This window comes from Pleurodeles waltl, chromosome 5 (assembly GCF_031143425.1).
Source record: "Pleurodeles waltl isolate 20211129_DDA chromosome 5, aPleWal1.hap1.20221129, whole genome shotgun sequence".
NCBI classification, from domain to species: domain Eukaryota; kingdom Metazoa; phylum Chordata; class Amphibia; order Caudata; family Salamandridae; genus Pleurodeles; species Pleurodeles waltl.
In genome coordinates, this window is record NC_090444.1 from 1,146,349,577 (window position 1) to 1,146,377,142 (window position 27,566).

The following is a 27,566-nucleotide window of genomic DNA, read 5'->3' on the forward strand; positions in this document are numbered from 1 at the left end:
TTGGTCTTGTTTTGTTTAGATAGATATTTCCTATTTTTCTAAACCTGTGTTGTGTCATTTTGTAGTGTTTTCATTGAGTTACTGTGTGTGTTGGTACAAATACTTTACACCTAGCACTCTGAAGTTAAGCCTGCTGCTCGTGCCAAGCTACCAAGGGGGTAAGCAGGGGTTAGCTGAGGGTGATTCTCTTTTACCCTGACTAGAGTGAGGGTCTTGGCTTGAACAGGGGGTAACCTGACTGTCAACCAAAGACCCCATTTCTAACAGTTGGCTTTGCAAATCAGTCAATTATAGAACAAATTTGCACAGGGGAAATAGAACTGCATGAATATAAACTACTGTACGAACAAAAGCTAGTTACATGAGAAAGGAAATAATCAGACCATTTGCTTGCAGGTTGTAAGAAAGCCATGATATATGTTTCATTGCATGACAAAACAATCACTATAGGCCAGATACATGTTTCAAAGCTACCTAAAGTAATAACACTGTGATTCAATCTGAACCCAAACTTATCTATGAAAATTTAAGTCAGCGTTTTCTACAGAAATTGCAAATACTATATAAAATGTTTACTTACGTTTCAACCTTTTGATGAGGAGGTAGCCCTTGCAGTTGGATACCTGTATCATCTTGTGTCTACCTAGACTACAGACAAGGTAGCTGTGATAAAACTGTGAAGTTTCAATCCTGTATTGATGATCTACACCCAAAGGGCAGATGACGTACCTCCTAAAGGTCTGACAGAGTATCGGTGACAAAGAGTATTGTCATCTCAAAATCATGAACACAAAAATTTACTTTATATACCTTGTAAAATCAAAAATATAGAACACGCTATTGTCAAAAAGGATAGTATATTAAATTTTTACTATTATACATTATATTAACTTCAAAACATATATTTACTTTAATACTATTATGACATTTTAAAAATGATACACTTATAATATACAAAATCTATAAATATAGTAGCTTACAGACATAAAATAAAGATATATACTCTATAATTGTAAAACATTAATGCATATATTGAAACAAATTAAACTAGTATTGTAACATAAATAATAAAAATATTATCAAAAATAATTGTAATAGCAAACACTAGATATTAAAAACTTGAAAAAGGTGTACAACAACATAAAACAAAAATAATAAAAATACTGCAAAAAGTGATGATTAAAAAAATACATTAAACTTACTCAAAATTAAAACAACAATATATATATTATAATAACTATAAAAAATAATAGAGAAATTAGACTTGGAGGCGTAAAATTCACTACTGTCACTGCAACCTGAGGAAAGTAGGGAAAATGTTGGACTTTATTGAGGTTAGAGTTACTATTCCCATTCTATCATAAACAACAGCGGAGAAAGTATTAGACTTTAGAGGGGACAAATTCAAAAAATAAAACTATTATTGTAACATGAATAAAAAATACTATGAAACAAAATTCTAACAGCAAACACTCAATATTAAAAAATTAAAACTTACACAATGATAACATAAGAATTAAATAAAGCAACTGTGAAAGTAACAATAGCTCGCACCCTAAGGTAATGTTACGACTCTGTCGTCCCATTTCTAGGGGGTGCTGTAAAGGGACTGTCGGTAGCCTGGAGATCACCTTGAACACTTATCTAGAGTCCCTTGCTGACTCTCGTTTGTTTCTCTTTTCGCTATGGTATGCTTTTGAAGAATTACATTTGCTTCCCGGGACTGCAAATCCCATAATGCACAGCCTGGTAGTCAGGAAAGCCTGGATTCTGTTATACATTGTTTTCTATGGGCGAAGCCCAGTTTCTCCTTTTCACTGGATCCTCTCCTCCAGGACTTGCGAGGGTCTGAAACTAAACACACCTGAGACCTCTCCCGTGCAACCCAGTCATGTGATTCCACCTTGGGTTTGCTGCAGCTTGGAACTGTTTATAAGCAGCCATTTCTTAAAGATCCTAGTCGTGCATTGGAGTTTGATTTCTTTGTGTTACAGACCCCTTATCAGATGGTGTTCCAGTCTTGTTCCTGTTCTGTTTCAGCTTGAATCTGTTACCTGTTTCTCTGCCCTATTCCTGATTGTTCCAGCCAGAATCTGCTCCCTATCTCTTAGCCTTGTACCCGTTTGTTTCTTCCAGAGCCTTCTCCCTGTTTCTCAGTCCTGTTACTGCCTTGTTTCAGCCTGAACCTGCTCTCTGTTTTCCAATCCTGTTTACTGCTTATTCCTTCTCCCTGTATTCCAGCACTGTGCTTTCTTGTTCCAGCCAGTGCCTGTTCCCGGTTTCCCATTCCTGTTTCTGTTTGTTCCAGCCAAAAGCTTGCTCTCTGTTTTCCAGTCCTATTCCTGCCTTTGCTTCAGCCTGAGCCTGTTCCCAGTTACTGCCCCTGACTCCTAGTTTGTTCCTTCTGTTTCCGTTTCCTCTTGGGTATTTGCGTCTAGTAAGTGTACTATCAGTCTTCATCTGTGTATAAGTGTTTTCCTTTGTACTGGGGTTGGTTCCTGGTTTCTAGGAGGCAATTCCAGCCCCCACCCTTTGTCTAGTGTTATACGTAGTCTTTAGTGCCTAACAGTAACAGTGTGCTATTGCTGTTTTTCCAGAAATTGCTACTGTGTTTCCAGCTGGACCCACAAGAGCTTGTCTTGTGTATGAAAGTACTGTCCTTGTTTGTGCTCTAAGGGTCCAGAAATAGAATCACTTCTGCTGCCTCCTTTCTATGGGGCTTGCGGGGTGATTATCTGTAAGAGCAAACTGCAGAGGCATCGACATTCCTTGTTGCTGTGGGAGGTTCTGAGCCCTACCCTGTGTACAACCTTAGTGGTAACCCCAATGTGTTTGTCCATTAGTAATCCGTTTCCTGTTTGTTCACACTAAGGCTGCTTTGCTTTTACTTTCCTGTTTCCTGTGCCTGTCCATAGCTCTTCTTTCCCGTGTATGCCTTTAGCTGCTCTTCTGCCCCAGTACACTACCTCTTTGGGATATTCTGTGACCTCAAGGGGTGCCCCAACCACAGTCCTGATCAGACCCACCCGAAACTGTGACAGGTAACTATACCATGCACAGTTGTCTGATCAATAATTTTATTGCAAATATTGAAGTGATAATATGTAAGGAGGGGTAGAAGATGTCATCAATGATATAACATGTGGAGTAATTAAAGGTGCATGGCAAAGGCGTGAGGTATAGTTACCTTAGGGTGCTTGAAAGAACTCTAACTATAACTGCTAAATTCCCATGGTTTTATACGAGTAAATTCAGACCCTAACAATAATATACCTGTAACCTTTGTTTTTTTAGTGAATTTCTATGTTTTTGTTAACGTATAGTAATTTTCACTACTATATGTTAATCCAACGACCGCTGTGCACGGCCCTTCAGGTGTGCGTGGTGGCAGTTGGCCCCTGGGCCTGGCCTGTGGCCAAGCCCTGAGGCCAACCTCCTAGAAGCACCCAACCTTGCACTATGCATGGCCTTCTCCCTTGCACAGTGGAGGTTGCCCACAGGGGATGGCCTGCAGCCAGTCCCTGCTGCCAACCCCATTAACCACCCAATCCGATGCTGTGCACAGCCCTTTGCGCATGAACAGCAGAAGTTGTCTGCAGCCTCTTTGGGTGGCCTTTTTGGGTGTGAGAATAGGGGTGAAAGGCTAAATCTAGGGGTAAGAGTGGCTGTCAGAGTGTCTGTCTGAGTGTGAGAGTGCGTACATCAGTGTTTTAGTGGGTGTGTCAGTATGTGCGTGGGTGCATCAGGTTGTCAGTGGGTCTGTGAGCGGGTGTGTGATGCTCTCAGTGTGTGTGTCAGTGGGTGCATAACTGTCTGAGTGGGTCTGAGTGGGTCTGAGTGGGTGCGTGAGGACTGTGAGTGAGTGCATGAGGATCTGAGTGGGTCTGTGAGTGGGTGCGTGAGTGTCTGAGTGGTTCTGTGAGTTGGTGCTTGAGTGTCTGAGTAGGACTGTGAGTGGGTGTGTAAGTGTCTGAGTGGGTGTGTGAGTGGGAGAATTGATTGAAGGAGAGACAGAAAGAGAGAGAGAAAGAGAGAGAGAGTTTTTAGGCTTTAATATCTCATATATTTAGAATGAGATATTTTTGTTGGATTTGAAAAAAAATTATTTATTATTTTTAAAAAAGATATTTTTTTTTCTTTAAAAAAAGTCAAGTAGTCCCGCTGGACTCAAACCCATGCGACCTCCACACTGAGCTATGGGGCTTTTCTTTGTTCTTTTTTTTTTTTTAGCCCTTTATGGGCTATCTGGGACCGGGAGCGATCCCTTAAGGGCTCCCCCGCAGTCCTTCCTTATTTATTTATTTATTGAAAAAAAAAATGAAAATAAAATGCCCTTTTATGCGCTGTCTGGTACCATGAGGGAGTCCTTAAGGGATCCACTGTGGTCCCTTCTTATATATATATTTTTTTTTTTAAAGGAAAAAAAAGCCCTTTACAGGCTACTTGGCACTGCAGGGGAAGCCTTAAGACTTCTGTTGTTGAAGTGTTATCAGACAATCAGATCTGTGCACAAGATTGTGGGGGTCGCAAATCCTTTGAGTCCCTAGATATACAAATTTGTATTTTCTTTAATTTCCCTAAAACTACTGAATGGAATTACACCAAAACAAAAAAAAACACTCTTTCCGGACATACCTTCCTGCCAAATTTGATGTACTTCCATCCAGTAGATATTGAGCTATTGATGTTTAAAATCCCCATGGAAAAATAAATGGGGTAAATGTGTTTTGAGACACTCCTTTTTTCTCGCCCCACCCCCACAAAATGAATCACCTCTAAACTTTCCAGGCAGCAGCTGACAGGACTGGCAAATGTTTTTGGGAAAGTTTTGTGAAGATTCATCAAGTTGTGCCAAAGATATAGGCAAGTAAATAAACACTTTTTATATAGAAACTAGGTCCTAACTATAACTACCTACTGGCGACATTTATATAATAAAAACATACATTTCCATAAGCAAATTAGAAATATATATTTTAACATCATTATAGTTTATGTAAATTATTAAAGACTATAAACGTGAAATTAAGATAAAAAAATTATACAGAAAATCATATTTAACAATTAAAATTAATACATTTAAACATTAATATTTAAACATTATTATACATTTAGACATTATGATAAAATATTTACTACACTGTAATACCAGGTTAGTCAATACTGTAACACACCAGCACTCATGGAATGCGCACTGTCTGCACACCAAACAGTGGACTCTCAGAAGGTGCTGGGCATGGGGACCCCTGCACTGTCCATGACTGTCCATGGTCCCCCTGTAGCCCCCAGAAATGTGTTTCCACCAGCCTTTCCATGGCGGGCCCCCACCATGGAATGACTCGTGGAAACAGGAGTCGTGATCAGCATGGTGGGGCTGAGTTAAGCGCTGCCATGGCTGATTACGAGCCCGACCACTGTCAGCCCGTTGGGAACCATGTTCCTGGCAGGCAGGGTGGTTCCCTGGTGGTCCGACCGCAAGGGTCATATTGTGGCAGTCGGACTGCCTGCAGTGCAGCAGTCCGACCGTCAGTCCGAGTCTGGTGGTCCTGAGACCACCAGACTCGTAAAGAGGCCCTAAATGTCTTGTAATAAACTACTACCATTTCCAGTTTGCTGCTTTCTCACACCATATAGTTTAAAATGAAAGGGAATCAATTGTGAATGACAGTTCCCTTAGCAGGAATGTTTGCTTCTGGTGTCTAGGAAGTATGGACTGGGACAAATACTTATCATCGACTAAGGGAAGATTTGTAAACCAGTGATATGCAATTTGCACACCAACTGCTTGGCAAATAGAAATGTAACATGTACCTAAGTACTAATGGTGTTTGCACGTTTTTCAAGAACCCTAAGTACCCGGAGCCAACAACTGAGCTGCACCATACAATTGTTTTTCACTGTGTACCGTCTATAGACCAATTCATATGGCGAAACATGTAGAGTGAAAAATGGGTACCTATGTATTTCTGAAATAGGCACAAGATATGGAGTTTAGAAGCTGTGGTTATTTGTACATCTCTGAATTTGTAGACACCTGTACTAGCATATGATTTTTCAAAAAGTCTTCTTTCTTACTCACTGGCTTACCTTTGGAAGGCACAAATTTAGTGAAATCTAATTGGTAATATCAGATATCCTACTATTCTATGCTCCCACATGTCTTCTGATAAAAAGGTACCTCACTTGTGTGGGTAGAGCTAGTGCCTGCGACAGGAAACATCCCAAAATGTAACATGGATACGTCATATTTTTCCACTTAAAAGTAACCCGTTTTTTTCAAAGTGGGTAGCTGTAGCTTTTGGTGCCTAGCTCAGCTGGCACCTAGGGAAATCTAGCAATTGTGTACATTTCTGAAAACTAGACACCTATGGAAATCCAGAATGGTGTGACCTGTGTGGATTCCATGAGTTTATTTACCCACAATGCCCTGCAAACATCAAACTTTGCCTGTAATCACGCATTTGCCTCACATTTCTGTGATGGAAACTTCTAGAATCTGTAGTAATCCACCATCCAACATTGCCCCTCCTGTGCAGATATAAACGCTGCCCCATTAGTGTGGCTGGTTCTAGTGCCCCCTACAGGAACAAATCAAACCAAGGAGCCCTTGCATGGGGGCTCCTTCTTACCTCGGTTGGATCTGTTCCTGTCACTGGCAGTAGGCCCATCCACACAAGTGGCACAGCATTTGTATTTGCACAACTAGGGCTATGCTGCGTGGTTGGAGTTTTGTTGATTTCTATAGATTAAAGATGTTTCTGTCACAGAAAAGTAGGGAAAATGCATGATTTCAGGTAAAGTTTGAGGTTTGCAGGGTGTTGTGGGTAAGAAGACTTCAAGGCACACCACACTGGAATCCCCTGGTTGTCTACTTTTAAAAAATGTCTATAGCTGGTAGGTTTCCATTGGAGGCGGTCGAGCATGGCCTTAAATCCTGCTGCTACCCCTACTGCTGATCTCCCCATGTAGCACTTTAGGGTCTTTTCCGTCAAGGTCTCTTGGCCCACTCAAACAAGGGAGGTCCCATTTTCATCAGGACACTTCGGGGAATACTGTGAGGTAGGAAATGTGTGGCTCCCTGCAGATTCCTTAAGTTTTCCTCAAAATATGTGTTTTTAGTCAAAGTTTGTGGTTTTCAGGGCATTGTGGGTAAGAAAATGGTGTGGGATTAATATGAAGCACACCGCCCTGGGCTCCCCAGCTGCCTAGTTTTCAGAACTGTCTGGGTCTGTCTAGACTTTTCCAGGTGGCAACCTGCCCAAGCCTAAAAGGTGCAGCCATTCACCACTGAAAGTGGGATGATACTAGGAGTTAGCCAAACTCTTCTGGCACATTTGTAAAAACAACACCTAAAAAGAATCAAATGCCCTCTTACTTGCTATTGGGATGGGATAATTTAGTCCACAGAGGAGCAGAAAGACTAAGGTTTTAGAGGTGAGGGTGGGGTCTGATGTCAGACTGGGAAAGATCCACCCTATTATTTTATTAAACAGTATATATTGCTGCCATACATTGGGCTTTCTGCCCCCTGGGGGGACGGTTCAGGGATAATTACCCCATCTGCCCCTAGGGGGGCAGAAGGACTGTTACCTCATTTTTATGGGTGTGGGGGCAAAGAAATGCCCATGCTGGGCAGGCCCCACCCCTACAAAAAAGTAATTCCTGGGGTCTAGTGGCCTTTCTAAACCCCCCAAGGAATGAAAATGGGGGTAATTACCCACATATGCCCTCAGGGGGGCATCAAGACTGTATTAAAAAAAAAGCAAGTGGGAGCACAAGCCCTTGCCCAAGGGGCCACTCCCCTCTCCCTGGAGTCTAAAGGGAGGATCCCACCAGGGATCCACTGGGGAGTGGTACCATTGGAAAGGGTCATTCTCCCCTTTCCAATGACACCTTCCTCGTCTGAATCCATGCTCGTGGGGATGAGATATGCCCCCGAGCACGGATGGAGTGAAAATGAAATTAGCCGATTGGCACATTTCACTTTCAATGTAATTACATCATTATATTAAAAAAAAGCCTCCCGAAGCTGAAGGAAAAAACAGAAATTCCCCTGCTGCTTACACCGGGGGATTTCCTCCCTCAAGTGGGAGGATGGCACAGAGCTGTCCTCCCCACCGATGCTGTTAAAGTAACTACGCTGCACAGTTTGGGATACCAGTCCAATGCCAGCTTTATCTATTAAAGCAATGAGGATCAATAGTAAAGTGACAGAGTCAAAAAATACAATGATAAAAAAATGCATATAATATACTTTAAATACATGTATGGATTCACATAAGTAAAAATAAGAATACGCTAACAACTTGAGAATTACCAAACCGGGATTCCATATTAAGTGAGCAGGGGCGGCTGGTGTTCAAGGGCTAAGGGGCTGCGCCCCTAGCTTTTTCTGGCCTCTCTAGTGAAGCATATATTTAATTACATGATGAAAGTAAAACATTTTCTGCACAACATCTTCCGAGTGAAAGTTGTGCACTTTGAAAAGCTCCACTGCGCCTGCGTCAGTATGTGGCTAAAAGCTGCACAGTAGGGCTGACAGGGCTTGCCCACGCAAAGCCCTTATGTTTTCTCAGAACGCAGTGACGTCCCTGACTTATCTCCTCCTCTACCAGAAGCCCTGATAGTAAACAGCCTGGAGCTTTTTTTGTTCAGCCCGGGTTTCTGAAAACTTCATGTCACTCCAATATTATTATCCACCCTTTCCTATTTACTCATATGGTGGGGTGTGATCAGAAGGGTGTACGTACCAGAGGTCACATGCGCAAAGAAAATCCCCTTTTCCTGCATTATAAGCAGTCTGTGGCAGAGAAATGGAATAAATACAATAAATAATTCCATTCAGGGCTCTCTGGGAGACAGGAGTGTGACCTGAAGACCTCAAGTCATAAATATGCCAAAGACAACCTTGCACACAAGTAAGTTGGAGCTCTATCTTTTTTACAGACAATAAGAAAAAAAATCTGTTCTCTCAGATCTCCTCTCCTTTCACTGCCTCTGTAGATGATTTTGTCTCTCAAAGGCAGTAATGGTTCCAGTAATTTATCATGGCTAGTTATGCTCGTTTTATTTCTTCTGCAGACTAATGACGTGATATGTCATATTAAACATGTAATCTGCAGCTCAAATAAACGTGTACCTCTTATCACTGAAACTGCTGGATACTGGATGGGTGAGGCAATGTGTGCTTGTTTGAATGTGTTTGCAGGGCTTGACTGAGTGGCTGAGAAAATGTGGGTGTCTGTGTATACAGTAAGAGTTGTGTGAATGGCAGTGGATGACAATGTGGATGAGTAAATGGGTAGGTGACCAAAGGCAGTGGGTGAGTAGGTGAATGGAAATACGTAAGTAGTGAGGCTCTCTCACAAGGTGCATTTCCGTCTTGTATTTGTGCCCCACCACTGCTTTCAGTCACCAGCCACCACTGTAAGTGAGTAATGTACCGGATACGTGTGAAATGAACAAATGTCTAAGTGATGAGCTAATAAGGTAATACCTTGTCCTATTGTAAAAGGGTAGCCTAGATAGACCGTGTAACCAGCTCAAGTTGGAGTCTTCACCACCTAAAAAGTCCCACAAGTCACTCAGGTGCTGCCATGCAATTGTATGTTTATATAACTGTATTCATAGAACTGTTTTCTATAATAAATTTCTTCCCCATTGTTATGGAATTCTGTTATTCATACCTGACTTGCTCTGCTCAACTCAGATTTATTGGTGTAAGGTAAAATCTATTACAGCTACCTAACATTTAAAACGCCATAAAAAGGTGGGATATAGTAGCACATGATCAATAATTATCATAAATCATTATCCTTTTCCTAATAAACAAGCCATAAACAGCAGAATGAAAATGCATAATAAACACTGACTGATGCAAACGTCGGATTATTGGAGAAACAACACGTAGCATGCATCACCCCTCGTAGCACTGTAGTCCTTCACTAACCATTACTCACACCCCAGGACAGGTAACTGAGCACTTGTCCACGTAGGACTCTAAACTCCAGGGGCTGAATTACGGAACATGCCCTGGGGGGTACAATAGTTGATTGTACATATAGTGCAGGCATTATCCCAAAGGGGCATTCTTTCAGTTGCATGAAGACGTGGCCCTAACGAGGAAAACACTTTGAATCTGCACAATGTTATGGATGTGGGTAGAGAGGCAAAGATGCTGTCAGGAGGTGCACTTGACTGCAGGAGCATTTTTGTCCCTCTTCAAAGCGCAGCTCAAGTGTGTCAATCAGCTGGGTGGTCTTTACTCTGGCCACCATTGTTGCACGAATCATCTGCTGCACTAGGGGTCATCACTTTATCAGTAATAGAAAGGCTTGTCCCTGTTTGCCCCTGGCACATCTACTTAAAGGGACACTACACCGCAAAAAGGGGGAAGTGTGCCCTTACTGTACACCCGCCCGAGGTGCCTCAGTCCTGATGAAACATAAACGTTTAGTTGCTAGGGCAATGAAGCACACAGACATGTATGTATGTATGTACCAATGTATGTGGTATTTATATAGAACAGACCTAACCAAAAGACAGCAGAGCACTGCACAGTGTCAAACGCAAAAATATAGTCAACAAGCGGATTGAGAGGAAACTGAGTTCTGAAGTAAACTGTTACTGCATCTTTAGGTAGTGTTCTTTAAAGAAGTGCACCTTTAGGTCTCTTGTAATTTATATAAGTGTTGTGGTGGTCCTGATGGATATAGGGATGTTGTTCACAATCTTTTGGTGCATCAATAGAAAAGGCTCTTTGTCTTGTTTTTCTTTCTTTACACATCTTTTCCTCCAGTCTGATGGTGGGCTGGCTGCAGGTGTATCATCAGCCACTTGAGATGATGATTCTGTGAGCCAGATTATCAGGGTGCTAGTCGTGGCAGTCTGTAAATAAAGAAGCTGGTTTTGAAGATAATGCAGGCCTGTAAAGGGAGCTAGTGAAGTTCGATCAGGATTGGGGAGATGTGTTCATATTGCTACATCCATGGATGAGACATGCTGCAACATGTAGAATGCCCTTTTGGGGAGCCACTGTGGATTCTGGGAAGCCATGAAGTAGGGCATTTCCTCCATCCAGATGCAACAGTAGCTGTTTTAATCCTTGTTGCATAACCTCTTAAGTGCGGGCGTCGGACACTGGCCGACGCCCACACTACCTCCCTGGTGTGGGTCACGACCAGTGGCCGACACCAGGGAGGGGGTTAATAAATCCTTTGGTGCGTCGCACCCGAGGATTTATTTATTTTTTGTTCTGTTCCCTGGGAGACACAGAAGCTCTTCCGTGTCTCCCCCGCCCCCCACCCGCCGCACACCCACCTCCCACCCGCCCCTTTGTGACATCAGTGCGCCACGAGGCACGCTGACATTACTATGTCGATTTCCCCATCGGAGCATCTGATGGGGAAAACGGTCACAAACGGCCTTCCCCGCGTTCGGGAAGGCCTCGTAAGAAAGGGGAGACGCTCCCCTTTCTTACGAGGCCTTCCTGAACGTGAGGAAGGCCATTTTGGCCCCCAAGGAAACCATACAACAACTAAAAAAAAAAAAAATATATATATATATATATATATATATATATAGATAGATAGATGTACATGGATATATCTATAGATAGATCTATATATATATATAAATGTGTGTATATATATATATATATATATATATATATATATATATATATATAGATCTATCTATACATATATCTATGTAGATAGATATATATAGAGATAGATCTATATATATATATATATACATATATATATATATATATATATCACTTTTGTCAATACGTGTGTGGTTTCCCTGGGGGCTGCGATCGGCCTCCAGGAAAACCAGACCCACATATAAAAGTGATATATATATATATATATATATATATATATATATATATATATATATAGAGAGAGAGAGAGAGAGAGAGAGAGAGATTTGCCACCAGTTGTCTTGCAGTTGCAGCTTGCGTCTTCAAAGCAATGCACATACTTCAACTGACGCTTTTCAACTGTAGCTTTTAGGCAGCAATAAAAAAGTCAAGTAAGTATTGTGATTATGTTTCTGCTACAAAAGGGTCAGACTTGTCTAGTGGCAGTTTTAGTGGCATAAAGAAGCGCAGCAGGTTTATATGCCTACTGCAAAGAGCAAATCTGTATTTTATTTAAATAGCTGAGTACATTAGTAAAGTCAGCCATTACCTGCGCTATAATACAAATGAAATGTATGTGCTGGGTGGAGGGTGGCTATGGAGAGATGAAGGGCACTTTTGCTGGGTGGTAATGAGGGAATCCGAGGATGAGGGAGTGGGAGCACCAATAATGATTGTTGGACTGGGCGCAGGAGGTGCTAAAGACTGTGACGAATGGTATGTGACAAGGTGTTTTTTGAGTGTCTTGAAAGAACGTGCTGATTGAGGGAAGAAGCGCAGGTAAGGTGGCCTCTACTGTTGCACGTATCTCACACACTCCATCGATTATGTGTCTGTCTACGTAGGCTAGTGTTTTAGAGCAACAGTTTAGCCAATAGCAGAGATGGCATCTTAATGGATGACTGCTGCCGTCACTCGGGTTATAGAGGACAGCTCTGACATAGGATCAGAGACTGAGACATCAGATACTGAGACAGCATCTGAGGGATAGGACAATGGCGCAGACTCTGGGAGTGATTTTTCAGTCGGAGGAGTCCCATTCGATAACTACTCTTCCAGTAAATTATGAGGGAGGTGATGAGGACTGTCCTGCTGTCCCTTCGCAAGCAGTCTGTGCAACTGGGTAATAGTGGGTTAGCCCAACCCAGAGAGCAGGTGAATGCGGTGGCAAGCAGAGAGAGAGAGTGCTCTCTTGGAAGCTCTCCAATTTAGTTCAGCCCCAAATTCCACCGCCCAAATCGTATTGTGGAGACATCAAAATTATCTATTGCAAAACAAACTGGTTTTGTAAGGCAGGCACTTGTGTTTTTGGTCCTGGGTTCGGCGGCCATATAGAGAAACACACTAAACCCAAACATTTCTGGAAACTAGACATTCGGGGGAGTCCACAGAGGTTTGTCTTGTGTGGATTCCCCAAAGTTTTCTTACCCAGAATACCCTGTAAAGCTGAAATGTTGAATAAAAACTCTATTTTTCTCGCACAAACTACAGGAATATGCTGGGATCCACAAAATTCCTACCACTCAATGATTCCTCACCTGTCCTGATAAAAACACTACCCCACTTGAGTGCCTACACCTAGTGCCTGCGTCAGGAATGGATCACCCCAGGGTCAACAGCTGCCTCATGTAAGGAGCAACATTGACCGTTGTGTGATCTATTCCTGTCACGGGCACCAGGCCTACCCACACAAGTAAGGTATCATTTTTATCGGGAGACTTGGGGGAACGCTGGGTAGAAGGAGATTTGTGGCTTCCCTCAGATTCCAGAACTTTCTGTCACCGAAATATGAGGAAAACGTGTTTTTTTTAGCCACATTTTGAGGTTTGCAAAGGATTCTGGGTAACAGAACCTGGTCAAAGCCCCACAAGTCACCCCATCTTGGATTCCCCTAGGTCTCTAGTTTTAAAAAATGCACTGGTTTGTTAGGTTTCCCTAGGTGCCGGCTGAGCTAGAGGCCAAAATCTACAGGTAGACACTTTGCAAAAAACAGCTCTGTTTTCTGTCAAAAAATGGGATGTGTCCACGTTGTGTTTTGGGGCATTTCCTGTCGCGGGCGCTAGGCCTACCCACACAAGTGAGGTATAATTTTTATCGGGAGACTTGGGGGAACGCTGGGTGGAAGGAAATTTGTGGCTCCTCTCAGATTCCAGATCTTTCTGTCGCCGAAATATGAGGAAAACGTGTTTTTTTAGCCACATTCTGAGGTTTGCAAAGGATTCTGAGTAACAGAACCTGGTCAGAGCCCCACAAGTCACCCCATCTTGGATTCCCCTAGGTCTCTAGTTTTCAAAAATGCACAGGTTTGATAGGTTTCCCTAGGTGGCGGCTGAACTAGAGGACAAAATCTACAGGTAGGCACTTTGCAAAAAACAGCTCTGTTTTCTGTCAAAAAATGGGATGTGTCCACGTTGTGTTTTGGGGCATTTCCTGTCGCGGGCGCTAGGCCTTCCCACACAAGTGAGGTATCATTTTTATCGGGAGACTTAGGGGAACGCTGGGTGGAAGGACATTTGTGGCTCCTCTCAGATTCCAGAACTTTCTGTCACCGAAATTTGAGGAAAACGTGTTTTTTTAGCCACATTTTGAGGTTTGCAAAGGATTCTGGGTAACAGAACTTGATCAGAGCCCCACAAGTCACCCCATCTTGGATTCCCCCAGGTCTCTAGTTTTAGAAAATGCACAGGTTTGGTAGGTTTCCCTAGGTGCCGGCTGATCTAGAGGCCAAATCTACAGGTAGGCACTTTGCAAAAAACAGCTCTGTTTTCTGTCAAAAAATGGGACGTGTCCACGTTGTGTTCTGGGGCATTTCCTGTTGCGGGCGCTAGGCCTACCCACACAAGTGAGGTATCATTTTTATCGGGAGACTTGGGGGAACATAGAATAGCAAAACAAGTGTTATTGCCCCTTATCTTTCTCTACATTTTTTCCTTCCAAATATAAGAGAGTGTGTAAAAAAGACGTCTATTTGAGAAATGCCCTACAATTCACATGCTAGTATGGGCACCCCGGAATTCAGAGATGTGCAAATAACCACTGCTCCTCAAAACCTTATCTTGAGCCCACTTTGGAAATGCAAAGGTTTTCTTGATACCTATTTTTCACTCTTCATATTTCAGCAAATGAATTGCTGTATACCCAGTATAGAATGAAAACCAACTGCAGGGTGCAGCTCATTTATTGGCTCTGGGTACCTAGGGTTTTTGATGAACCTACAAGCCCTATATATCCCCGCAACCAGAAGAGTCCAGCAGACATAACAGTATATTGCTTTCAAAAATCTGACATCGCAGGAAAAAGTTACAGAGTAAAACATAAAGAAAAATGGCTGTTGTTTTCAGCTCAATTTCATTATTTTTTTATTTCAGCTGTTATTTTCTGTAGGAAAACCTTGTAGGATCTACACAAATGACCCCTTGCTGAATTCAGAATTTTGTCTACTTTTCAGAAATGTTTAGCTTTCCGGGATCCAGCATTGGTTTCACACCCATTCCTGTCACTAACTGGAAGGAGGTTGAAAGCACCAAAAATAGTAAAAATGGGGTATGTCCCAGTAAAAGGCCAAATTTGTGTTGAAAAATGTGGTTTTCTGATTCAAGTCTGCTCGTTCCTGAAAGGTGGGAAGATGGTGATTTTAGCATCAGAAACTCTTTGTTGATGCCATTTTCACGGAAAAAACCACAAGCCTTCTTCAGCAGCCCTTATTTCCCATTTCGTTTTTAAAAACTGAATTTTCACTGGATTTTGGCTAATTTCTTGGTCTCCTCCAGGTGAAACCACAAACTCTGGGTACCATTAGAATCCCTATGATGTTGGAAAAAAAGGACGCAAAATTTGGCATGGATAGCTTATGTGGACAAAAAGTTATGAAGGCCTAAGCGCGAACTACCCCAAATAGCCAAAAAAGGGCTCAGCACTGGGGAGGGAAACAGCCCAGCAGCTAAGGGGATAAATGCATAGATCATATACCAAGGGTAAGCATATGTTTATTCATGAAAGATCCCCTCAGGACACAATACCAGGACATACACATGGTATATGAGTCAGAATCAAATACCGCATTGACAAGATAATTCCAGGACATACACATGGTATATGAGTCAGAATCAAATGCCGCATTGACACGATAATAGGTACAGGCCTTCTAGCTCACCTTACATCCAGGAGTCAATTATGGTCAAACTATCCAGCAAGTGTGTCTGATTCTGGACATTTAAGCCTCAGAATGCACAAAATAGTAGATTTATCGGCCAGCGCTGTATGGAATCACCACTCTATGTTTAAATGCTCCTTAATGTTTTACGTTTTACATTCAATGATATTTAGTTGTTTCCCAGCATTCCCATCATAAATTCACTACCTCATTCAAAGTTGAAGGGATTTTACAAGGGAACATTTTATTGACAAATGACATGCCTGTCAGCCTCAATCAAATTTCAAGATTTGGGTTTTACTAAATATTTAAAATGTGTAATATTGTACTCTTCAAGACTCTTAAAAAGCCACTGTAGACCAACGGGCATTTGGTATCAACCAAATTGTCTGTCAACATCAAAAATGATACAAACACAAAATGACCCATTAAGGAGTACTTTTACAAACAGTTAGGGCATGATTTAGATTTTGGCGGACGGGTTACTCCGTCACAACGGTGATGGATATCCACCCTCCAAAATATAAATCCCAGAGGAAATAAAGGGATTTATATTTCGGCGGATGGGATATCCATCACCATTGTGATGGAGTAACCAGTCCGCCAAAATCTAAATCAGTCCTTACTTGGTTGGTGGATTAGTGAATGTCATAACCGATCCTTCAAATAAATTAGATTTACCTTAGACTATTTGAATTAGTTATAAATCTGAAAACAACGGCCCGATTCAATCAATCAATCTGGAATTGTAAAGCGCACTACTCATCTCTGAGGATTCACAAAGGTAAAGTTAGACCACAAGTCTAAATTAGGCCAAAAGTCTAACTTTACTACTTTTCAATATTCACAAAGGTAAAGTAAGACCAAAAGTTAAATTTAGACCAGAAGTCTAACTTAGACCAAAAGTCTAACTTTACTATTTTCACTATTCACAAAGGTAAACTTAAACCAAAAGTCTAACTTAGACCAAAAAGTCTAACTTTACTACTAGGAAAGTTAGTCCAAAAGTCTAACTTAGATCAAAAGTCTAACTTTACTTCTAGTAAAGTTAGACTTTTGGTCAAATATACCTTTGTGAATGTTGAAAAGTAGTAAAGGTAGACATCTGGTTTAAGTTATACTTTTGTTCTAAGTTAGACTTTTGATCTCAGTTAGACTTTTAGTTTAATTTTACCTTTGTGAGTCCCGAAAAGTAGTAAAGCTACACTTTCTGTCTAACTTTACTTTTGTGAATCTTGCCCCAAGTGTCATAGGGATAATTCTTTATCTTTTAGCATAGCAATTATATAATTATTTAACAGCAGCACATCATTTTTAGGGTCAATGCGACAGCACTTGCCCGCTGACATTGAAGGTCACTAAGATAACATCTAGTCCAGGTCATGACCCTTAACAACATAGGCACCCACTCAACAAATTATAAAAGTTCTTGAAACCCACACAGAGTCTTTTCATTGTAGATGGGTTTATAGTACATAAAATAGCATTTGTTGTGGTCAGTACATCAACATTTTGGTATCCAGATGTCTAATGTGTACTTGAGACTGTTCTCAGGGCAAAGTGTCAGACATAGCTCTTGTTAAAGACCCCTCAGTGAAACCTATCTTTGCGCAGACACTAGTCGAAACTTGGAATACGAGTGGGAATAACCAATGAAGCTTCACATGACCACCTCAGCGAAGTCACAGTAAAGGGAAGGATGTGTCCTTACTGTGCAAATGGAACTAATACTAAGTAAAGAAAAAAACAGCAACAAAAAGGAAAACAGAGTATTGGGTGCGTAACTCACAGCTAATGTTCCCCACACTGCATAACAGTCAAGCGTTAGGCATGGGAACGTGTGCACATCACTACCAGCAGACATGCAGACATCCTGATTTATTCAACCAAGGACTCTATCTCCACTTCAATGTTGTTTAACAAAATGTCATGAAGGTAAGTATAATAGTGTAAGTATAGATTTATTCTTACCTCCACATCCAAGTACCTTTAATATATATATGCTATTAAGTTATATATATATGTGAAGTTAAGTGTAGTAAACTGCCAGTATCTGCAGTTCAGACTTGCATATTTGTGCTCATGGTGTCAGGAAAGGATCCTGAGGGCTCCTAGCCCAGATCCTTTGATCCAGACTCCTCATACATTGCTCCTCATCCCTCTTGGACAGCACTGTGGCAAATCTATCTTTATTTATAGGAATATGGTGCATAGAGTTGGCACATATAACCATTGTAAAGCATCCTATACTCTTATGTCCAGTATTTTTCCTTATTTCTTGGGCAAATCAGGTTTTGGATGCTAAAGGCTTTCAGCAGTAGCCTGCAGGATGGCCCTCCTGTAGCTTCGGCTGCATTTTATGCAGAACCTGGGATGGTCCTTTATGGCTGGGCCTGCACTGGCTTGAGTTTGGGTGGTCTTTTGCGGCTGGAGCTGTGCTTGAAGTCCAGCAGCATTCTTCAAGTCTTCGCAGCCATCTTAGAGTTCACTGAGAGAATTTAAGCCACCCCCAGGAAAGTCCCAATACTTCGTGGTGCTCCTGCAGAGATTAATGACTCCAGGAACTTTACCACAGGGACCTGGATTTCAAGGGCAGCATATTGGGCACTTCAGGTTCTACAAGTCAGGTAAGTGATTGTTTTTCAAAAGTTTGATTTAATGGCCCGATTCCTGAACCGTTCAAAATCTTCTTTCATAAAGGTTGCAAGGGGCACAGCTTTTTTTCCACAGCTGAAAACTGTGGGCCACAATCTCTGGAATATGGCAGAAGATGTTTAACATTTATTGCACCCAGAGTATTTACCACTTTTGTGAACGTTCATTGTGCTTGTCTGGCATGCAAACAAAAGGGGGAAAAGGCTCTTGCTGGACTTTGTGCAACTTTATGTGTGAAGGGAAACCATAAAGCATAAGCTAGTGTGTCTACTGAGTGGCAAGAGGTTTAATGTGTCTAAGTTATGATATTGTCAGTATCTTTTGGGGGAGATCCGCATTTTGGGTCATGGTTTCTCTGTGTGAATTATCAGATACCCTTGCAATGCACCAGGAGCAATGTGATGTAACAGCAGTGGGAGAACCACCATTCTTTTAGTACCCAATGTCCATTATTTAAATGAGGGCAAGGGGTAATTAAAATAAGAGTCAAGAGTCACAGTTAAAGGGAAAGTTACCTTGGAGGTGCACTTATCTATTCCTATTGTACTGTAAACAGCAGGACCTACATGCTATTTCAGGGAGAACATAGAACCTTCAAAACAACCAAGGCTGTGTTGGTACCTGCACAGCACAGTGAGTACTAGGACATGTTAAAAGTGTATAGATACATTTAGTTAAAAGATTCAAGAACAAGTCTGGTGACCTCATAGTTTATTTTCTCTGCAGGCATGAATGTGCCCTGTCTAACCTAATTTTAGGTAGTTTATTGTTTGTATCCCAAACCTCCTTCCCTTGGGGGCATCGCCTGGGCACAAGGTCTTCTGACACAATGGTAAGTCCACAAAACTAAGTTGCACAAGTAGCATGGCATTACGTTTTTTAATATGTCCATTCTAAACAATACCCTAAAGGAGCTTCGAGGACAGGTGGAATTGGTGAGGGTGGAGAACCAAACACTGAGGACCCACATGGTAGGCATGTCACAACGTTTAGAGAGAGAGCAAAATAATTTCAGCGGAGCAAGTTCTTCACAGGGAGTCAGGTCTGTTGGTGCCTCTTATCTCCATGAACCTCATTAAATATCCCATCACCTTTGTTTAATAAAAAGTTGGTCATTTTGTTGGCTCCACCTAAATAATGTTGTGGTGACCCTAAAGAATTAAACATCTTTTTGACCCAATGTAGATTTCATTTCCTCTGTAGACGATTGGCTTTCCTACCCTGAAGTCTCATGTTTCCTTGGTCTTGTCATACCGTTTGGGCAATGATGCAGCTTGGTTCATCGCTCCAGTAACTAGCAATGACCTGTGCTCTACTCTTTCAATCGTTTTGAGTTAGAACTTTGAAGCATGTTTTACAGCCGCACCACTATCCAAATGGTTAACAATGAACTGCTACAGCTCCATTGAAGAACCCAATATCCATTGAGTTACCTCACTCAAATGAACTGCTTAATAGATAAAGCAAACTGGCCTCAGGCCCAACATGCTTCACTCTTCTACAGAGGATTCCTGGATGAACTGAAGGACATCTTAGCTCAAGTGATGACCGACCCACAAATTGTGACGCTTTGATAACTCTAGAACTGCAACTAGAACATAGACTATAAAAATGCAAAGGGGAAAAGAGACAATTGGAACATAACTTTTTATTTATTTTTAAATCCACCAAGGCTCTAGTGTCTTGGCAGTTAAGATGGTCCTTGTTCTTTGAGGACTATACTTTTGGGATAACCTTTCATCCTGGATGAAAGCATGGAAAGGTGGATGCTATGTCACAACTAGTTTTAGAACTTGAAATTAAATCTTTAACTTCACCTTTTCTTGGCAAGTCAAATTTTATAAGCTGTGTGGACACCCAACCTGAGTAGTGGAACAAGGCTCTTGCTCTGGCAATTTTCCAAATGGATAGCAATGGTAGGTTAACAACAAACCTTAAAGGAAAGCATGAGCAAGGATCGTTGTTTCATGATGAACAAATACATTTACCAACCCTCGGCCTACGAAGACAAGCCTTGAGCTGGTGTCATGATTCCCCCTTACCAGGGCACTTGGGGATCTCGAAGGCTAATAAGCTTCTTAAAAGTGCTTCTGGTGGGATTCCAGGTTTAAAGACTGCCAACAATACATCTTATATTGTGATGTTTGAGCCATGACGAAAAGGGAGCACTGTAAACCAGCACGAATATTGAATCCATTGTCCACAGCACCAATGCCCTGGCGTTCTTTTTCAGTTGAGTTATTTGTCAACCTGCCTAAACACAATGCTTTTAACACACTTGTGGTCATAGCAGATCAACTATCCAAGATGTGCCTCAGCATCCTTGTACAGAGAACACCATACACCACTCAGTTAGCCTCTCTCTTGTAACAGTTTGTTGTCTGTTTGTATGGCCATATTTACTGTAGTGTCAGTATTGTTTGGGGGAATCTCCCTGTGTGAATTGTTGTATACCCTCGTGCTGCAATAGGAGCAGTAGGCTGCAACAGTAGTGAGAGAACCCACCTTCTAAGGATCACCATGCATTATTCAGGTGGCTGAAATAGATAATTCAAATAGGAGTCACAGTTAAATGGACATTTACTTTGAGAGATTTACTTATCTACTCCGAAACAGGCAGGACCTGACATGCTATTCCAGAGAGACCCTATAACCTTCAAACCCCAACGGCTAAGGTCATGTGGGTACTTGTGCGGCAGAGTGTGTAGAAGGCCATGTTAAAAGTGTATAGGTACATTTAGGTAAAAGGTTTGAAGTCAAGCCTGGTGACTTTATTAGATGTTTTCACTGCAGGCACAGACATGCACCTGTCTGTATTTATTTTAAATGTTTTTGTTGTTTGTTCCAGAACCTCCTTCCCCTTGTAGCATCTTTGTGGCACCGCTAATGCTAAAACCAGCTGACCTTCAGATGTCCTCGGGTGTCTGATGACTCCATGATTCCTCCAGTGTTTGGTTTGTAATGGAATAGGTGCAGGCAGCCAAAGCTCTGCTCAGAAGCCTGTGGCTATTAAATGCCACGGGGCACAATGCCAGGGCTGCGTGATCTTGAATACACCTCATGCCGCTTTAATCCACCACCAAAAACTTCCTCCCCATTTTTCTCACTCATGGCGGTTCCTGCTTCCTCTCTTTGTGATGCTGTTTCCATCTTTCACTTCTTCCTTCTTTCTCCTTTGTGTGTTTGTCCATCTCATGCTAAATGTCTAATGAGGAAAAATAAGTGCTGGTCTCCACAAATGAGTGCCAGTGTGACCCACCAGCAGCCACTGGCTCAAATTAAGCACTCTGCCTCTGGGACTAAACGCAAAGAGAAGAAAACAATCATAACTGCTGTAGGTTTACCAACAGAGCCAGGCTGGATTATTATGATGCCATTCAGACACTCACTATTGTGCCCAATAACCAGATGCCAAGGTGCATATCTGTAACCAGTATTGATTGCACATAATAATCCACCCATAATGAATCACCAGCTGCTGATTACAGCGCAGCTTCTTTTTGGGCTTTTTAGGTCCCAGCTACAGACAGTTGTCAAAGACCTAATCTGTACAGTTTCAGTATTATTTGGACTCGTGTAGAGACTGCTTTAGGCTGTCTGGTAAATACCTATTTTGTACGATATCAATTTTGAGAGTGAGCTTTGTGTCAGCCTGCCATTGGCTGATGTTGGACCAGTCAGCATAAGGTGGTCTTCCCTCTGAACCTTTTGCTTTGCTCCTCTATTTTTGCTGATGTCATTTTTTTCTAGCCTTAGGACTCTGGGCATTTTACCACTGCTAATCAGTTTGTGTGCTCTCTCCTTTAAACTTGTTGAAATTGGCTTAAACCCAACTGCACATTTATTTACTTGTAAGCCCCTAGTAAAGTGGTACTACATGTACCTAGGGCCTGTAAATCAAATGATACGAGGTGTAGGGGGCTGACCTGGTTTGTAGTGGGTACCAAAGATACTTACACCTTATACCAGGTCCAGTTATCCCTTATTAGTGAAATGCAGTCAGCGTCTAGAAGCCAGGCTCTCTAGGGGTAGTGTGGATGAGCAGCCAAGGCCTAACTTGGAGACATGCAAAGCTCATGCAGTACCACTGTAGTCACACAGTACTCACACACATGAAAGAAAATACTCAGTGTTATAAAAATAAAGGTACTTTATTTTGGTGACACAAATGCCAAAAATACCCTAGAGGCTTAACTCCCTTAGGAGGTAAGTAATATACACAGTATATACACTAGAACGCAGAATTAGCTGTAAAAACAGTTAGAAAACGGTGCAAATAATGAAAATCACAATAGTTTGAAATGGGCCTAGGGGTAACACAACCCATATACCAAGAAAGTGGAATGCGAAAGTTGATTTCCCACCTAGGCAAGTGTAGTGTGTACAGGGGCGCTGGCAGTGTTAGAAAACACCAAAGATAAGTAATAGAACCCACCGAGAGCCCAGGAAAGCAGGAGTAAATCACAGTAACTTTACTAGAACACACAAGACCACGTGATAGAAAATTTTGCAAGAACCAGAAGAGACTGCAAGACACCAATGATGGATTCCTGGACCTGAAGACCTGTGGAAGAAGGGGACCAAGTCCAAGAAGCACTGAAGAGTCCAGGGAGAACAGGAGCCCCTGCTAACCCGGATGAAGGTGCAAAAGAAGAACCATTGGTCAAGAAGAACAGTCAGTACTGCACCCAAGAAGACGGATCCGAGTTCCTGGCTAGTGCTGATGATGTCCCACGCCGGATGGGTGATTGCAGTCTGGTTTGCGTCATTGGATTCTGACAACAAGCCTTGGCACACTCAAAGCACTAGGTTAGTGGAAAATGGAGCTGCCCGGGAACAGGAGGGACCTGGTGGCCTCTACCCAGGAGAGGGAGACAGAGGGGGTTCTCAGCAACCCAGAGAGCACTCAGAAGACCAGTTAGCGTGCACAGGAGTCCCACAGCACAGGGACAAAGAAGGTGCAAAAGGAGGCCTACGCAGCACTACACAAAGGGAATCCCACGCCGCCAAAGGACCACTCAGGAAGCTGTGTGTCACAGGATAGAGTGCTGGTGGCCGGAGCTGCACAGTGCACGAAGAACTTCATGGGAGGATGCAAACAAGCCTTGGCAGTTGCAAAACACACAGTGCACGGGGGTACTGTCTTGCGTTGGAAGGCAAGCTCTTACCTCCACCAAAGTTGGACAGCTGGACGTCTTGACCATTGGGACCACTTTAGTTCACCACTGTGTTGCTGGATCCACGCACTTCTTCAGGAGAGGGGACCCAAGCCACTTGTCGTCGCTGCAGAGGCGTGCCTCCTGAAGCAGGGAAGTGACTTCTTCACTTCAAGAAAGATTCCTTTGTTCTTCTAGTACAGGCCATGGAGCCCTCAGAGGATCCACAACCTGGAAACAGTTGAAGTTGCTGGCAGGAGCTGAAGATACAATGTTGCAGAAGTCATCTTTGCTTCTTTGTTGCAGTTTGTAGAGTTCATGGAGGACCCAGATGCAGTTTCTTCAGTAGAAGGTGAAGTAAAGGATGAAGAGGATTACTGCTGAAGTCCTGCAATCTAAATCTGAGGAAACACCCAGAGGAAAGATCCTAAATAGCCCTGAAAGGGGGATTGGTCAGCTACATAGGTAAGCACCTATCAGGGGAGGGCTCTGACATCACCTGCTGGCACTGGCCACTTAGATGCTCCCAGAGTGCCCTGCAAACTTGGATTTCAAGATGGCAAAACCCAGGGACACTATGGAGGAGCTCTGAGCGCCACCCCTGGGGTGGTGATGGACAGGGGAGTTGTCACTCCCCTTTCCTTTGTCCAGTTTCGTGCCAGAGCAGGGACTGGGGGTCCCTGAACATGTGTAGACTAAATTATGGAAGGAGGGCACCATCTGTGCCCTTTAAAGCATTTTTAGAGGCTTTGGGAGGCTACCCCTCCCATGCCTGTAACACCTATTTCCAAAGGGATAGATTGTAACATCCCTCTCCCAAAGGGAATCCTTTGTTCTGCCTTCCTGGGCTTGGGCTGCTCAAGCAACAGGAGGGCAGAACCCTGTCTGTGAGCTGGCAGCACCTGGGGTTGCCTGGAAAACCTCAGAAGTCTGTAATGGCAGTATTGGGGGGTCCTCTAAGGAATCCCCAGAGTGCATGGAATCATACAACCAATGCTTGCAAAAGCCTTGGGGAATGATTCCAACATGTTTGATACCAAACATGGCCATATTCGGAGTTACCATTGTGAAGCTCTACATAGGTAGTGACCTATGTCCAGTGCACACATAAAATGGCATCCCCTCACTCATGAAGTCTGGGAAAATTGTCCTGGATGATGTGAGGACACCTCTGGTAGTGCAAGGATGTCCTCACACATACGTACTCTGCACCTAGCCTTCAGGGTTGGAAGGCCTGACATATAGGTGACCTGGTGCAGTGTAAATGGCAGTGAAAGGGTGTATGCACCATTTCACACAGGCTGCAATGGCAGTCGTGTAGAAGCCTTTGCATGGGCTCCCTATGGTTGGCAAAAGAAATGCTGCAGCCCATAGGGATCCCATGGAAAACCAATGCCCTAGGTACCTACGTACCATATACTAGGAACTTATAAGGGGTGACCAGTATGCTGATTTTGGGCAAAATACTCAGTTACCAGTATGCAGTGACAAAATTTAGAGGAGAGAGCGCATAAGCTCTGGGGTCCTGGTTAGGAGGATCCCAGTGACATAGTCAAACACACTGACATTAGGCAGCAATTGGGGGTAACATGCCAAATACAGGGTACTTTCCTATACTAGTGGGCCTACAGCACTGATTGTGCCACCCACTTTAGCAGCCCTTTTAATCATGTCTCAAGCCTGCCAACACAGCCTGCATGTGGAGTTTTAAACTAGCATTTCGACCTGACAAAATAAACCTTTTGCCAGGCTTAAACCTTCCTTTTTAATACATATTAGTCAACCCTATGGTAGACCCTAAACCGTCCATAGGGCAGGGTGCAGTGTATTTAAAAATGTAGGCATGTACTTATAACTCTTACATGTCCTGGTAGTGAACAACTCTTAAATTCGTTTTTCACTGCTGCAAGGGGTGCCTGTTCCATAGGATAACATGGGGATAACTTATTACATTTAGTAAGTGATAACTTTCGATTACAAGCAGGTAGTTGAGTCTGGTTTTGCAGTTGTAATCTAAAACCTTCTTTAATGGTAAAGTAGGATTTTAAATCACAATACTGAAAATGCCTCTCTTAGAAACTCATCATTTTCTTGTCCCTACTATTTGGTGTCTGCTGCCTGTAACCTGGGTCACATGACTAGGTATAGCTGGCAGTTTGTCTTTGTGTACTGCTCCCAAACAGTGAGACAAAGGGGAATAGCCGTTGGCAGGATGGGCCATCACAGCTTTGATGAGGAAGGGAGCTGTCACCTATGGCACTTGCACATCACAAAGGCTCTGGCTGAGCACATTCACAAAGATTTGACAATAGTCTTTTGTGACCCCAGACAAGCTGGGGGCAAAGACCTCTGTGGGTGGCAACCTCCAGAACCATTTCCTGCTTCAAAGCGGATACCAGCTGGACCCTCAAACCCAACACTCCAGTACACCTCTTGACCTGTGGAAGACTCATAAGGGCCACTATGCTGCTCTGCAAGAATTACTACTACTGTCTTGCCCCTGGTGGCAGCTGCCTGCTGCTTTTCTGTTTGAGTGAAAGTCACGGTCCTGGTGGAGCCAGGACCGTGACTCCAATGGCTAGTTGTCTGGGTAATAACAGCGTCAGGGATAGAAAAGTCTCCAACCACCTTGAACCCAGTGCCTGTACTCTGTCTACTGTGAACCTTGCTCCCCAAGTGGTGCCACCCGAGTCCTGAAACCTTGAAAATGGGCCTCAAGGTGCTCTGCCAGCCCAGCTGTGGTCCTGTGGGCAGAACTGACCCAGCACCTCATAACTCCGCTTCAGAACTGTTGCAATGCAACTCCTCCCAGCTAACCGATTTCACATCACAGCCCAGAGTTTCCTCGGGGACCATCATTGTATCACGCATCTTCAACGCAGGCTTTCCATTGCAAGCCCCTTATTGATGCCATCCACGATGATGATGCTGGACTTCACATTGCAACCCTTCAGTTTCTTCCAAACTGCCACTGTGCAGCGCATCAACAGAGCTGCACTTCACATTGCAAGCCCTTTGTCAGCAGCATGCTCAAAGATGACACAGGACTCCATATGCCAGCCCTGCAGCTCCTCCAAACTGCTGCTGCCAAAAGCATCCTTGATGCTGGAAATTGCAATGCTCCCCAATCTGTACTTAAGGTACTTTATTCAGTGAGCCTAACTTAGTCCCTGCATACGGCCTTCACTCTATTGCAGTCCGCTTGAACTTGTGTCTTTGTCTGAGTTCAGCGTGACCAGATAACCACAGTTGGCATGTTGTGCTTTTAGGCACTATTTTTACTTAAAGCTCTAAACTGCAGGGCTCCATTTCTAGTGACTGGATTTTTGTAATTTTGATCTCAAATAATTTATGAAATTTTACTCTATTTTTCTAAGTTGGTGTAGGATTTTTCTTGTGTGGTGTTTTCACTCTGCATAGATACTTTACACATTGACTCTATGTTAACCCTGACTGCTTTGTGCCAAGCTATCAGAGGGTTAAGCACAGATTATTGTGGGGTTTGCTTTTGTTTCACTCTGATGGAGATTGTGGTTGCTGCTTGAATTTGGTTTTGTCCCCCTCAACCAAGAACCCAATTTTGAAAAGGTGGCGTTCTTGTCATTTTCAATTGCTTTCTCATTATTCAATGATTTTCCATAATCTTTTTGGGTTTGTCCCATTCCTGGATCATGGGTTCCTTTTTTAAAATTGAATGGATGACCAGTATCGTTCCTCAGGTGTCATTCAAGGAACTCCTTTCTGGTTTTTCTATCAGTATTCCATAGTTGTGCATTTTTTTATTCCTGCCACATGTTGCTTCCCCCCTCACATAACAACAAGCTCCCTCAGTGTGGGAAACATTTTTGCAGGTTTTCTGCCCAGACCACCATGTGCTACAGGGCAGAAACAAACATGAAATAAATCAGCAGCTGCAGTGGTTTTCCTTGAAGCAGCTTCCCTTCTCTGAAACTACAAT

The 27,566-nt window shown here is 42.8% G+C and overlaps 1 protein-coding gene across 1 annotated transcript in view; it reads left to right on the plus strand.

The window, feature by feature from the left end:
* LOC138297364 (nephrocan-like) overlaps positions 1-27,566 on the plus strand; it is a 119,824-nt gene that overhangs the window by 78,124 nt on the left and 14,134 nt on the right. The window lies entirely within an intron of this gene.